Here is a 16,081-nt window from a genome sequence, read left to right on the forward strand (position 1 = left end):
ACCCAGAGGGACATTAGCAGAGGTATAAGACATCTGCACAACGGCAGGTGCCTTTTTTAGTCGTTTGTAGATGTTTTTTTCGGGGATATGCGCTGCACATACGTGTCGTAAACCTTTTGTGCTACGTAGGAAAATTTATAATTTGAACAAAACATTTAAAATTCATGAAAAAAGAAGACAACACCAGGACTAGTGCCACCACCTTTTTTAGCAAGAAGCTAAGACGGCACGTCGGAATCATAATGGCAGATGACCTTCAATAGGCTAACCTTGTCTTCAAATGCCAATGCCGTCGGACGGCGCACTAGCCAATGCTGCAGCGGATGCAGGAAGGGGTCAGACGGCAGTGTAGAAACTGAGATTTAACAAAGATGATGATGGTGATGGTTGGTTATTTATGGCGCAAGGCCGACTAAGGGAAAAGAGCAACAGAGAAGAAGGTATTTATTGGTTGATGAGGCTGTAAATACTAAAACTGTGAGTAGAAATAAAAGTGCCGAAATACAAAACACAATGAAGATGTCTGGAGTATAGGGACAGGATGACCACACGTGATATCACAAGAGCTGCAGAAATTTTACATCAGCTAAAACCTGAAGAACACGTTGACAAGAAAACCTTGGTTCTACGGCTAAAGAGTATGATGGGTGCAGTGGAACGTGTTTTCTGTATAATTCAGGGAAATGTTTGTGTCATGTTGTGTCAAGTGCCTTGCATGTGATTAGTATGTGGACTACGGTTAGCCCCTTTCCGCACCTGCTACGCATGGGTGCCGAATTTCCAGTGAGCAGGTGGGAGTGCGCTACATGTGCGTCGCCTATCCGCAGCCTATCCAGGGCGACTTCAGTGCACCTGTTGTGTGACTCAATTGTGTAGGGTTCAAATTGCGGTTTTATTACATGTAGTTTCTTGTCTGTTAGTTGACTCCAGTGTAATTTCCATGTGTTACGAAGCTGTCGTCTGATGTGTCTTTAGTTCGGTGTAAGGTGCTGTTCTAGTGTCAACTGTAGTCATGAGAGCAGCAGCACCAGCCATTTCATCGGCGGCATCATTGTCAGGGATTCCACAGGGCCCTGGTACAGAGAATATAGTTATTTGAACATTTGAGGCATATGCAGTCATTAGAGCGTTGAAAGGAGCATTGATATTATAGTTTTTAGATGACCTTTCTGGTGATTGTACCTGTGCAAGGCTTAGGGAATCTTTTACACGATGGACTTGAGAATTTCATGTTTTATGATGCGATTTGAAACGTGTACGATGCCATACACTTCTGCGGTGTAAATACGGTTATGAAAATTTATTGTTTTGCTAACTCTAAAATTTGGCCCTTGCGATGCACAAAAGTCAGCTGAAGCATTATTGGACGTGTCGCTGAAGAATTCTGCGCACCTGTACTTACCCTGCAGGAAAAGGAAGTGCTGCAACATCGTACTCCTGGGTACCCTATTTTTGCTACTAGTGTGAATGACAGGTCGCATGATATAGGGCGTAGATGCCGTGGTGGAATTCCATTATGGATGGGTGCCTTGTGCGTGTCTGACAAAGGGACCTTGAGTGCAGAAGCCTCCTGCCTAACTCTGAGAGAGAAAGGTCGCACTCCTTTGTAAACTATTCTTTTCGACTAGTGTGAATGACACGTCGCATGATATAGGACGTAGATGCCATGGTGGAAATAAATTATGGATGGGTGTCTTTTGCGTATCTGGCAGAGGGACCTTGAGTGCAGAAGGCTCCTCCGTAACTCTGAGAGAGGTAGGGAGAGAGGTGGCCTGGTTAAAAACAGTTAAAATTTGATGCATGATTCATGATAGGATTAAAAAGATTGTTGGTGAAAGATACGATCTTAGATGCACAGAGCAAGTAAACATACTCCCGCTGATGCGCTAGGCAACATTTGTCAGACTTGACATACAGACTCTCGACCGGGCTAGAGTGGAAAGCGCCGCACGAGAGGTGAAGGCCAAGACCCAGCACTGGGTGGAGCATTGCAAGGGCTGTTGTTGTCACTGACCCATATACCAGACTGCCGTAGTCAATCCGAGACTCTACCAAGGCCGTGTAGAGGCGCAGCAGGAGTTGTTTGTAGGCCCCGTAGGATTGGTGTAAGAGGACCTCAAGAATGTTCATTGTTTTTAAGGCATTTACGTTTGAGCTGTTTGATATGAGAAATGAATGTAAGCTTTTTATTGTGTAAAATACCTAAAAATTGTGCTCCTTGTTCACAGGAATCGGCACATTCTCAAGAGTCATGCCTGGGTCTGGTTGGGCCCCACGCTTCCTGGAGAACACCACACAAGAGCTTTTTCCGGGATTCAGTTTAAAATCATTCTTGTCAGCCCAGCGGGAAAGTTCGTTGACACAAAGCTGGACTTGACGTACGCAGATGGACATATTAGATGATTTAAAGGATATCTGGAAGTCATCAACATACATTGAATAAGAGATTGTAGGTGGCAATGCCTTTCCAAGAGACTTCACCTTTACTATGAAGAGAGTGCATCTCAACACACCACGTTGAGGGACGCCGTTTTCTTGTTTGTGAACCCTTGAGAGTGCACTATCGACACTGACACAAAATGCTCTCTCCGACAAGTAACTAACAAGGGTATTTAACATATAACCCGAAGCACTAAATGACTTGAGTTTACTAAGAATGCCGTGACGCCAAGCTGTGTCATAGGCCTTATTGATGTCGAAAAACACCGTAACAAAGAACTGCTTGTGAACGAAGCCATCCTTCTGATATGATTGACGTGCCACGAGTTTGTTCGTAGATCGCCCCGCCCTGAAGCCTGCCTGGCAGCTCACGAGAACACCGTTGTACACAAGAAAGTACACCAGTCTCTGTTCATCATCTTCTCGAGGGGCTAGCACAGGCAGCTTGTAAGGGCGATGTGCGGATAGCAAGCAGGAGAGTAAAGGCCTTCCCTCCATCAGAAAGGCCACTATTATGGGCTCCCTGCAAAAGCGTGGAATGTGCCCCCAAAGCCATATTTTATTGTGTAGATGTAGACGTGTTTCAAGGGTGTCTGAGTGTTGGTGTTGTATAATGGTGTATGTAATTTTGTCTGCACCTGGAGCTCAAGGCTTAAATGTGGTCTGAGTGGACTTCAGCTTCTGAATTGAAAAAGAAGAATTGTAGGAAGTCTGCGACTTGTCGCTATTGCGCAGGGACTTGTTTTCTTTAAATGTTTTGTGTTGCATGGAAGTGTTTGTGTAGTGTGCTGAACACGGAACGTGTTCAAAGTGTTCTGCAGGTGTGTTAGCCTGGTCTTCGAGTGTGTTCCCTGTTGTGCTTACCAGCGGCAGGCTGTCGGAATGTAGTCCTTTAAACTTACGTATGTGTCTAGACTGTGTGTGTAGGTGCATGAGTTAATGGATGTGAAAAAGGTGTGCCAACTCTCGTTTTGCCTCACGGCGCACACGTTTTCCAAACGCATTGGCCCGTTTGAACAAAGGAGAATGCACCACGTGCGGTTGCGATGAAGGATACCCCAAGCCTTGTTTTTGGCCTCTCGCGCCCGCCTACCGTCGTCATTCCACCACGGCCTCCTCTGATAGCGCGGGGCACCAGAGGCGTGGGGAATGAACTTTTCGGTGGCGTCGAGGATATGAGCCTAAGTAGTTGGGAAGTTTCTTCAATATTTAAGTGTCCTATGGTTGTGTAGTTTAGATTGGAGGTCTTTGTAAATGTATTCTAATTAGCTCTTGCTTCATTACCCCTGCTCTGGGAAGATGGGCTGCATGGGCCTTTACCTATATATGTTAGTTAGGTGGGGAAGTGGGGACTGCCATATGGGTCAGTGCCCTGACCCCACTCGAGAAGTTGTGTCCTATATTAAAGTATGTGGGCTTATTTTTGTTGAATAGCCATGCTCCAGAAGATGTAAGGAATTTCTCAATCAGGCGACCTCGGGCATCCGTGCGAGAAGAGCCCCAAAGAGGACTGTGCGCATAAAGGTCGCCTGTGAGGATATATGGCTCGGGCAGCTGGTCAACCAGCGCCTCGAAGTCAGAGCTCGAAAATGCATAATCAGGACGAATGTAAATGGAGCATACCGTTATCAACCTATTAAATATTATTGTGCGAATTGGTACAGCCTCAAGGACAACGTTCAAGGTGATAGGGTGGCATGCTAAGGATTTTCGGGCGATTATGGCCTCACCACCCGAAGAGTGTGTGCTGCTATCCTTATCATTTCTGAATACCTTATAGCTTTTTAAGAAATTTGTATGATTTTAATTTAAATGTGTTTCTTGGACACACATTACACTTCGCTGATTATCATGCAGAATCTCGCACGCGTCTTCACGATTATTCAGAAGGCCTGTGCAGTTCCAATGAACAATATTTTCTCTTCCCATTATTAAGTGTTCAGAGCTACTTGAGTGTTACTATTTATGTAAGGTCTTTCGGGACTTGGACTCTTGGAAGGGGTTTCTTGCCTTTTCTGGAGGTTTTGATTAAGGGACCCGCTTCTTCCACTGGAAAGCAGACCGGAAAGGTCCAACATCCATCTCGTCATCGATTTTATGGGGAGTAGCCGGTGAACCGGACCCCTCGGACTTGGTACCATTCCCGTTGCCCTTTGTTGGAGCCGCGAGCACCGAGGGCGTCTCACGAGCGCCCCGGGTGGCAGAAGCGGTGCGCCGTGGGGGAACTGCCGCGGGTGCCTCCAGCTCCATCTCCTCCGTGCCCTCGCGTGTGCTTTGGGCTGGTGGATGGGAAGCAGTGGAAGCAGGCTCCCCCAACAGACGTTGGTGCCACCACAGCCGTAGCTGGCTTAGCGAGCGGTGCGGTGGCGGGACGGGCCGCCAGAGGCAAACCGAGGGGGGAGGGGCCATGTCCGACTCGCGGTACTGGGTCCCCGCTGACACCATACGCCGCTCCGCCCCCGGCGAGCCGCGTCCGCGTACTTCCCCAGAAGGAAAGAGGACAACCTCTTTCGCGCCTCTGGGAAGGAGCTGTTTTCCGTTACCTTGGTGTTGAATATTTTTTGTTATGTTTGAACCGCTCGTTAGTTCGCGAATATGCAGCATGAGATCTTTGGCACTTGGCACAGAGGAAATGACAAGATGTACAGTCATCAGTGAGATGGTGCTCGGCTCACTTGGCGCACGTTGGTTGGCCTCGCCACGAGGTATTAGCGTGCCCAAACCGCTGGCACCTGTAGCAGCGGGCGGATTCTGGATTTACCCCCGTCGGAGCACGAGATGAAGCAAGCTCTAATAGATGTCGGAAGTGTGGAGCAGTTGAAACTCAAGGTTGTATGCTTTCGGGGGTTTCCTGATTCTCTCGTCTGATGGTAATACGCCTCACTGCACTTACACCCAGATCTGTCAGGCCTTCCAACAGATCAGTTTAGGTCTCATTCATTAAACCTGTCTCAGAAATCACACCCTGAGGGCTGTTGAGGCTACGGTGGGGTGTCACTCTGATGGCCAGATCTGGCATGTAGGTTTGGGTCAGGAGGTTAGTCGCTTGTTTCTGTGTCTTGACATTGACTAACACTTCACCAGTATGGAGGTTCTTAGCATCGAACGATTTTCCGAGGATGCCTTCCAGGAATGTAGTGATCAGGAATACGGACCTCGACAAAACAGGGTTCGTTTTGTCGCCTCGATAACCAAGAATCGAGTACAGTTTTCAGTTTTTGGAATGTTGGTTGTGGGAAGGAATTGGAAGGAAAGGGACCGGTCCCGTTTTGAGGGGGGTTTTGCATTATTCATATGGCGTAGGAACAAGCAGCGGACGGGGGTACTTTCGTCGCCAGCTTTACCCTGATATCTCAAGAGGTCCTGGAGCTCCCTGACTGATAAACAGAGATAGAGCCCATCCGCTGGAGCTTGACCTGGGCTCCCATGGTCACCGTTTGTGGTATCTCAGCCTCCATCTATAAACACATCGCCACGGTTGAATATAGCCTATGTTTGGGGGCTCGGGGTCAGGGGTGTCACGAATTTCTTCACCAAGACTACTCAAGGTGCCTCGGGCGGGAGATCTAAGAAAGTGGGCCACCGCCACAAAGTTGCTCACATTGTTTTTTTTGTATGGAATACGTTTGGTAAGCTACGTACATGCTCGAGCATGCAAGGAATAACCGATTGATCAATCAGTAGGTTTGAGCGCCAGCACTGGAAAAGTAAATCCCACCAAACCTTGTGCCGGAACCTTGTGTGCCTACTCCGAACACTGCCGAGGTGTTCCTTTTCAGAAGGTGTACCTTTAAGGAGTATTTGGGAACAAACTATAGGCGCGAATGTGCGCTGCTTTCGCACTATCTTCGGTTGCTGGGGCAGCCAGAGCGTTTTCGAGTATTTCTATTTTGCTTTTTATCTAATTTTTCTAAAACACGCCTTGCTGCGTACGAAGACCGCCACTTGCCTTTTCAACCTTTCAATACTCCTACTTATTGTGTTACCCGCAGCCCGCTCGTCCAATCGGCTTGTGGTATAGTGGCAGCGAAGGGTCAAAAGGTGCGCTTAGATTGAATTTTGAGTCCGCGAGAGATTGTATCGAACGACAGGGCTCACGAGGCGAAGAGCGCAATTTCTTCAATCGTGTCTTCTGAGGTCTATCAAAGCCTTCCTACACCGCAAAACAAGAGCGAAACTTACCCCGACTGATCTGTGACTAGAAGAAAACAAAAAAAGGTGGCATCTCGACTCCGTGTATGATGGCGATGGTGCGGAGTACGGGGAATCGAAATGACATCCAAGTTGCTCCCCGACTGACATCGGATTTGCGCCTCGACCGTCAGTTCATTTCAGCTGTGAGCTGCACCTTGAATATGCCCTTAATGAAACTGCAACTCACGGCTCGAATCGAATGATGGTCGGTGCGCAAATCGGGTGGTGTGCGCACGGATGGACGCGGACGCGCATTGGGAGGTCCTAATGTACACCACACCATTACAGGCAAGAAAGTGAGCCGTTTTCCACACTCGTTATAATTCACTGTCGTGGCCAAGTGGCCAAGACGACTGACGCTAACTCTGTCGGGTATACCAGACAAGGGCTCGAATCCTGCCGGTGTCTGTGTAATTTTTTCCCTTATGTAAATGCTTTGCGCACGGGTGTGGACGGACATTGTGAGGTCCAAAGGTGCTCCGCACCATAAAAATTCAGAGCCCTTCCACCCCGTGAAGAGGGAAGCCCAGCGATGCTGGCGCTCTGGTGGGATTTGCAATGTTGGGATTTCGCTATATTAGGGAGTGACCTTGCTGAATTTGGCTATTATAAGTTGATTATTGTAGGAATAAAGAGACACCTGCTCAAAGGTCCCGTTGTCATAATTTATTTTGTGACCATTGTAATATTTGCCTTATGATCACTGTGGTAGACGGCAAGTGGTTGCACTTTTACTGCGACAACGTTCTTCCCGAAGGTTAGATCGATGCACCACAGGTGAGGCTACGACAGGTGAGAGTGAGGGCACGACTGGTGAGGGTGAGAGTGGAGGGTACAGTGGCATCGGTGAAACACTTGAGATCAAAGCGTTCCAACATGAAGGTAACTATCCACGCCCCCTCAGGTCTGCTGACATCGACATCGAAATCTCCCACGATGATGATGGAGGTATTGTCGGTAGGATTATTCTCCCCGAAGACATCCACCATATTCGTTTCGATCACTTTCTTCACCGTAGAGGGAGAGATGTATACATTCGCGATTACCGTGCCGTTGTTCAACCTCACGGAACAGGCATCGGCACATACGTACACGACTGCTCCACCTACGGCAGGTAACGGGTAAACTTACGCGCCACCGACGAACCCGTTAATGGTGGCAAACCTGGGCACCATACCTCTAAAGAGGGAATTGTGACAAGTTCCGCACACCGGCCCTTGCTCGACGTCTTCTGAGGAGATGCACTGCCGCAACACACCCGCGGCCACTTCACGCAGTTACGCACCACGCACGCCGGCGATCATTGACACGTATCCGGCGAACCACGAACGGTCACAAACAGCTCATGCGGCGCCGAAAGGATTCTCGATGAATTCTTTCCGGAACCTCGAGGTCGCACTGGAGAAGCGTTCCGATGGTTTGGTGGCGCCGTGATATACGTCACTCTTGCGTTTGGCTTCCCGTGCCCGATAATCCTCGGTGGCATTGGCTCGACGGCTCCGTTTGTTTTGACGATATCGCTCGCGTCGGTGTTCAACGTGGGTGATGTCTTCGTCGGAGGGAGCTTGGTCGGTAGTTGATGTTCTTGTTGGACTGAGAGCCGCGGCAACGACGCTTCCACGTTGGCGGCGTGCCCATTCTCGCTTGTTGGCGCGTCGACGCACCTTATACTCCCGCTGCTGCTGTTCGGAACGTACTACACGGGTACGACCCATGTGAAGTCGCGAGTCCAACTGACAAGGACAGTGGCGTGATCTTCACGTCACAGACAAAAAAAAAACACAGGAATCGTGGGTAGACACAATTACATTTTATTATAGCGCGGGTATGGTAATCCCGGCGCATGCTCTAGTGCGCCGTAAAGGTGACCGACAAAGATTATGTATTTACAGCAGACGCGAACGCCCGTGCACGCGAACTTACTCTTTCACCCTATCCCCCTCTCCGCAACCCCCGTCCCCCCCACCCTTGGAACACCGTAATACTGAGCGCAGTTTTGCGATTCCGGGGGTTTCAGTTTGCCCCACAAGGTGGCGGTACGCTCTGTAGCGATTCTTGTCTACATCGCTCTATGACCGGAGATGACCTGCTGAATCCTAGCCATTTACAGATTCGCTTTAAAAAGACAACGTGACAACCGACGGTAGAGACAATGGCCACACACCATTCCGCTAAACCAGCACACGCTGCACACAGGGCTGGGAAAATGCTGCTTCACAAACCATGACCAGGCGTCAGACTAAAAAAAATAAGAACCAACTATGAAGGGGACGGCTACCTCGACCGCCCGACACTGCTGTATAGCAGCGAGTTCAACTTCAACTAGTTACCTCTCAGAACGGCGCAAGCAGAAAGTTTTACAAATACGCTCATGACCAACGTTATGCGCTAAGGCTTCCCTACACCAAAGTAGTCCTCCTCAGATTGTTTTTTTGCGAGGCACCATAGGGCTGGAGGTACAAATGTTTTTATAGGCAAGTGTTTGGCCCTCTGTGCGAATGCACGTACTTATGTACACATGTGTGCGTGTAGGTTTATGAATCTTTCTGTATGTCTACTTCACCTGCAATTACTGTGAGGAAATTTCAGCAGTTGCCTAAATATCGCTTACCCACTGCTCTGTGACAGTAGTCCTCGGATTGTTGACAACTCGGCCACTTCTAATTTGCCGACATTAGAACCTTATATACGAGTCCTCTTTGTTCCATACACTATACCCAGCACGTCATCACTGCTCTACACAAGTTATGCTTCCCCGCTGGCCTCACTGGGTGTCTCATCGCTCTCACTAGCCGCATTGTGCGAAACGGGCAACGCTGGTTTCAACCAACCGATCGTGTACAAGCGCAAGCCACCAATCTTGGTTTACGGTTGTAGACGAGTACTAGTCTGATGATACTAAACGAAATCAAGACCTGCTACGCTTTTTTGACTTGATCAGTACTCTTGATAGACATAAAAATTGAATGAACATAAAATCAGGTTTTTCGCCTTGAAGGTATACTGTATATGAAGTACTTACAAGGGTTCCGTTATGGAGATAGTAACTAGCCATGCCCTTACACGGAGCAGAAGCAGCAATGTCTTTCTCATCGTAATCCGCAGGTTCCGTCGTAACTGGAATATAGAAGTATTATTAAAACCTGTAGTAGGGGGAGATATGAGTCTTCATTATTTATTATATTAGAAGGAGAAAGGGGCTGGTAGCAAAAAACTGCCATCTTCTCGTGGCCAATTTACGTCTTCCAGTCTCCATGTTTTTCTTTTGGAAAGCGCGCCGAAGTTGTTTGCCCGTGAAAAACCTGATACGTCATAATCAAATTGTTTGAGCACCTTAAGCTTCGGAATGTTAGTCAGCACTTCAATGTTTTACAGCAGCCCTCTAAAACTAAATAAATGTTAGAAAACGCTTTTGCCCTGGAAATGACAGCACAGTTGGCGACGTGGAGATATATTAAGTAATCATGCGATTTTTTCAAAAAAGTGAATGTGTTTAGTTCAATGAAGAACGCAAGATCAGAGGAGCACAAAATATTCCTGCGCATGTTTAAATAGATCTCCTTAAGCGCTAACTTTCTCAATGTTGGGGATTTTTCTTATCTGCGCGATTGTGATTATGTTTTCTTTTGTGCATGTAGCATTGTATAAAACTGTGAATTTGGTTTGGTAAAAGATAAGTGGCAGCCGCAGGATAGAGTATAAGAGTATTATTTAGTAATAATTACCATGTAACATTGACGTAGTCTAAAAGAAAGCAACGTAATTGTAGAAATAAATATTTTCAAACGAAATATTTTGCTGCTGAATAACTTTGGCAAAGGGCACATGTTGAATTAGCAGCCAAACCTAAAAAATAGCAGTCAGACAAACTCCAGCGCCGAAAGAAGAAAAGGAATTTTCAGGTTACAGCATGGATTTAAAAGCGTTTGGTTTTAGCACTGGCATTAAAACATACACAAAACGATGTATGCAGCGCTCCTTGCAGCATTTCCAATCGCGCAGAGCGCATCATCGTAGTATTTAGCTAGTGTGTTGACAAAACTTTATCTCACGTGCTATGGGTCCATCCGAACCACTAGGATGATGTCAATTTTACGGGACAAATTCCGACGGGCAAAACGTCTTGATAAATGCCGCAATAAAGAAGGAGGCCAAGCCGTCGTTGACTACTAAAAGATCCAGAATATCCCAGCAGAAGCTTCGCTCGAAAACCGCTTAAGGGGATTGGAGTATAAAGCCGCACATGATATCCTGGATGTTCCTCGGCGTCTCATTATCCCAGGTTCTAGTGTCTGCTATCCACCAGATTCTGATCTGTTATATGTATAAAGAAAGCTGGTGGGCGTTATCCGCGCGGTATAAGTCTTCTTGGACGTCCCAGTTAAGATCGTTCACTTGTAAATCTGAAAACATGGCGTCGACCATGGTAGTCCGCATTCTTTCCTAGACAATCTCGAAAATTAAATTGCGTTATTTCTAAAATGATGCAATTGTGCGTAAAAATATTACCAGGAATGTTGGCCCCTAGTTAAATATTCCGTGTTTGCACACCTACAGAACAAATCCGCGATAGTATTTCTGAGGGTATGGGTTTGTACTGTACATGTCTTGGCGGCGGTATCCTGTTGTTCTCACCCTTACCGCGTTAGCTTAGCGTAAGACACCTTGCGTCGATGCAGCCGCAAACATTGTTCGCCTGTAGGTCATTGGAAGATAAGGGGCTACGTCTAGCGCAAATTATTGCGCAATAGTTTGCCTACTTGTGGTGCCGTTTTGTACAAACGAGTGGCTGTTTCATCGGGCTCTCATGATGCTTGTGGCTAAACTTACCCACCTGTGCTAGAGTTGTTCCTGATCATCGTGTGCTAGAAGCTCCATTGTCATATTTTGAAGGGCCTCGATGAAAATTGTACACGCTCCGGAGTTGATTTCACATCGCCCTTGGTAGAGATGCACCAGGCCCTAGCCACGGGTGGGGAAGTCTGACAAAGTACGCCACCGTGAAAGACACTACATCAGCTCTATATTCCGCTCCCCGTCCCACCGATGGAGGAAGCAGATGCGGTAGCGCCCTGATTAGAGTATGTAAAGTTTAACACTTATTGCAGTGGCATACCAACAAAATATCCAAGTAGGTGTTAGTTTGTATATTTTCAAAATGTTGTATAAATCTTATGTAACATTTCATGAGGGTTTTCAATCCGGAGCTCATGTAATATTCTCAGCGAATGTTCACGAGTAAAATATCCCCCGCATTACGTGAAGTCGAGCGCTAAAGACTAGGAACTATAAAAGGAGCTCACTAAAATGTCTTTAAGGTAAAAACCGGCGAGCACTAGGTTTCCTTATACAAAAAAAATGGTGCAGCTTGCAGTAGTGCTCCAAGGTTAGAGAAACAGCAGAGCTGGCCACCCCTCTCCCTTCATCGGAGACCCGGCTGTACCACCTCACATAAATGTTTAAACTTGCCGCCGAAGGTTCCTCGTGACTGGCAGGCCTTAACCATTCTGTACACAACCTTTCACATCTCTCCCAAAGTACAACGCGTTAGCACGCGCTAGAACCCACGGCAACCGGCATCGTGAACTCGGCGACTGCGGTCCCCACTTAAGGCGCGAACGCTCGTGAACTGGTTAGGAGAAGAGTACGCGAGAAATCACACCATGAACGCAATCTAACAGAAGCCGGTTTTCTAACGCGAGTGGTCCAGGTTAGATTTAGACAACGGGAAGCGTTTTTTCACAGGTTCGTTTCATTTTGTGTCATGCGGCGGCGGCCTTTTATTTGTTTTCTCTTATGCTTAATTTGTAAAGTTAGGTTATCGTTTTTTTTGTTCTTTCAGTATTTGTTTCCTATCTTCCCTTCCCGTATATATTGATTTAGTATTAAGGGTTCAGTATTCATTTCCATTTGTCTTTCGGTCTAATAATGAGTCGGTTTAGTATGGCAAGATTCAATATTTTTTGCATGCTCTGGGCACATAATGTCGCGCATGTTATTGTTCCCCGCCGCATCTAACCCCGTACCCCTCGGGCTTTGGTGTGGCCCAGTGGTCAGTGTGGTAAAGTGTGGGATTGTAGTGGAGGTATGCTACGGGGAATATAGCTTCGACGTAATTGCCGACGCCTCATCAGACCAAGCGTGGCAGAGTCTGAATGACGGGCGTTACCGATGACGAGAAAGTGGAAGAAGACGGAGACGCGCGAAGGTCGCAACGAAGCCTCTCGATCAATGGTTTGTTGATGTGTTATTGGCCCTCCGAGCTGGCAAGCGGGCCTGGCGTACCTTTAGGTCCTGTTTTCTTGGACCTCCGTTCTGCCGAGCGGGCCAGGTGTACCTCTGGTTCCTGCGTTTTTGGACCTCCGGGCCGGTGAGCGGGCCTGGCGTACCTCTCGTTCCCGTTTCTGAGAAGCGCTCCTACAGCCTCTGTGCGCGCATGCCTTGCGTCGTAAACCCGAAACGGGTAAATTTATAGCGCTGTGCGATCGAGGCTTAGCATCGACGCAAACTTACACCATGTGCGTCTGGTGGTGTATGCCCGGAGAGCAGCACCTCAGCCACAATCTCACCCGGTCACCGACACCTCAGACATCCGTTCCCGGACCGAGGTGTGGTGAGACGCCGTCAAGCCATCTTCCGTAAACTCGGCAAGACATCTTTCGTAAACTTTTGTTTTCTGCAACTGTCCGCGTGTGACTTCCTGTGAAATAGTCACAGGTGTGGTGTTTCGTTGGTTGTTTGCGCAGTTGGAAATACATGTGGTGGCGATGGATGTCGAAACGAGTCGTTAGGTCTGGTGCAATGTGCTGGCTGGACCCTTCGTCTTTGCAGTTATTTTTGCGGTTGCACGGCGTAAAGGTCGCGGGTTCGATTCCCGGAAACTCTCAAAACACAATCTTTTATGAGGGCTCGAGGTTTTTGGGTGCGACGGACAGATAACACTCGGACTCAACAGCTCTGCAGTTAAAAATCTGTCACCCACACCCAGCTCTGCTACAACTCATTATTTTCTAAGTACGCGACAAGGTAGCGTCACACCCTTCGTTTTAGCACACACTCTTACATAGTGGGAGCTCATGTTTCCAGAAATGAGCACGCATTGCGTGACAGATTAGCTTTGTTGCTCAGAAATGTTGAGTGTACTACTTTTTTCTTCGGTGAACAGATTACAACATATTCCGAGTACGAAATACTAATTCCGCAGCGAGGTACCTATTAGGCAAAATATCTGTGTGGAGTAACGCAGCGCAATAACCGAGCATACTCCTGCCGATCGGTAAGAAATATGTTCAGTATTTTTATTTTTATGTGGCTCCTGATAATCCCAAACAAACCACTGTGAGCAGTGGAGCAGTATTTTAGATGGCTTTTGTCGGCCGCAGTTATATGCCAGTGAAAGAATGTGCGAGTGCAGTTGTGATAAAAAAATATCCACTGAATACCAGGAACAATGCTTTTGGTAGTCTTTGGCGCCAGCATTTCGCAATGTAGGAAATATAGCCCTATAAAACTCACGTTTTGTGACCGAGAACGCTCCTGACGTGGTCTGATATTTTTTTTACATTGTTATGCGAGTGTATATTCTATTGGGAACCCTGACATAATTTAAATTTCTTTTCGGCGTTCTCGAGCTTCCCCTGATGGAACAAATAGCGCAGAAAAAGTGCCAATAACGTCTTTTAGAAGCAGTATTTCAGGAAAAAATCTCTCTTTATGAGTGTGCACGCCTTTCCACAAAGTATGAAACCTTCTGTGCTTCCAAGCCGGGTTAATTCCTTTCAAACCGAAACTCCGTCATTGAGTACACGCAAATATGTAGAAGAGAATATTTATGGGATGCCGAAATCCCGAAATCCTTAAAAATATAGTGCGGTAAACCAGAGGGGTTTCAAAAATATCTACAAACAAACTGAACAAACCTTCTGCAAATAAAGCAAACGGAAGGAAATCTGGTAAAGGTTATAACAGAAAAGAATAAGGACATGATAATGAAAGCTGCGTTCTTAAAAACGACCGCGTAGAGCTGTCGTCTTTCTTTCATACCCTATTCAAAACTAGATTTTTTAGCAGAATTGCCGCGTTCTTCCGCTTGTTCTATTGTGTTCGTGGCCTTTTCGTCAACCTATGGAGGCGTGAATTTTGGAATGTGCCCTATTACAATGGCGAATATTTGCTGGCGCCGTGGTATTCTCGTACATTGTTCAATCCCAATTTTTAAATAGCTGCTTACAAAGCGTGGACGCTTTTGGTATCATGACAAGCCCGGGTATACTTCCCCTGAGATACCAGTGGAATGGGTAGACCTTGTAGCACACGCGCTGCGAAGTGGACACAAACGTCTCGCAAGCTTCTTTTATTGAATTCGTTTGAAATTAAATGACCAAAATAAGAAGTGCAGGGGGTGGTGGGGGGGGATTGGGCCTTTGCTTTAAATGCGGAGCATTATTTGCCGAGAACCCCGAAAGCCAGCACCGTTTGTGCCCTGTATTCAGAGGAGAACGCAAATTTTGTGGACGTAGCGCCTCTGATCGTTGGAATATCGTAAATGGAGATATAAGGTTAGACAGACTTTTTGAAAACTATAAATAAGAGAAAATAAAAAAAATAAAAAAAAATCCGTAACACGATCTGGAAAAGTTATAATACCCATGGGATACATCTGTCCCCAATCCGAAGGTTAAACAAAAAAAAAATGGGCGCACAAAACATTTGTAAATACGAATAACAAACAGCGAAAACGGCAAACCATATAATACCTTGCATTTACAGCCAAAAAAGGCAGATTTGGCGGAACTGCACCCTAACGCATTATTGTACCTTAAATATAGATAAATTGTTTGCCAGAATTTGTAAAACGAAAAAGTATTTGAAAAAAACCTTTTCCAAAAAAGCTATCTGGCAAGATAAAAAATATACATCCCATATATATCCCCCCAAAACTGAAGACTAAACAATGTCATCAAAATATGTTGGAAATAGGAATAAAACTTAGCGTAAAGGGATCACCTCTCGAGTACGCCTCACATCTTAGGAAAAAATGACATAATTAACGAAGAAAAAGCACTTTAGCGCTATAATGGTACAAGCTTAGATCATTGCCGAAAAGCATGAAATCAAAACTTCAAAAGAATAATGAAATCACTAAATGCCTTTGGCTACTCATAGTTATATTTGGCTTTAAGAAGTGACACACTAGAAAAGTTGCATAAGAATGCTGCGTATTAGTGGGCATTTTTTAAATTTCTACAGAATTTTGTTCTGCAACAGTATAATATTAGGAAAAAAGTCACACGCACCTTCGCCTTCAAGTGTGCTGCTTTGGGCACTCATAATCTCCGTGGAAAAAACTGTAAACAAGCCTTGAAAAAGAAACAAATAGACCAATCAACATAATTGACCCTATGACGAGATTTCTATCATAGCGTACGATCGCGGAACGACTGTTTGT

The 16,081-nt window shown here is 46.4% G+C and overlaps 1 long non-coding RNA gene across 1 annotated transcript in view; it reads right to left on the bottom strand.

Annotated features, from left to right (window-relative positions):
• The window catches only part of LOC144144866 (uncharacterized), a 103,715-nt gene that overhangs the window by 26,739 nt on the left and 60,895 nt on the right, over positions 1–16,081 (bottom strand). Inside the window, exons 2-3 of the long non-coding RNA XR_013317360.1 lie at positions 15,930–15,992; positions 9,656–9,750 (exon numbers count right to left, since the gene is read on the bottom strand). This is a non-coding gene — a long non-coding RNA (uncharacterized LOC144144866). The remainder of the gene's footprint in view (positions 1–9,655; positions 9,751–15,929; positions 15,993–16,081) is intronic.

The sequence above is a fragment of the Haemaphysalis longicornis genome, unplaced genomic scaffold (genome assembly GCF_048455015.1).
Source record: "Haemaphysalis longicornis isolate Haplotype H1 unplaced genomic scaffold, Haemaphysalis longicornis Haplotype H1 scaffold_7, whole genome shotgun sequence".
Lineage (NCBI taxonomy): Eukaryota > Metazoa > Arthropoda > Arachnida > Ixodida > Ixodidae > Haemaphysalis > Haemaphysalis longicornis.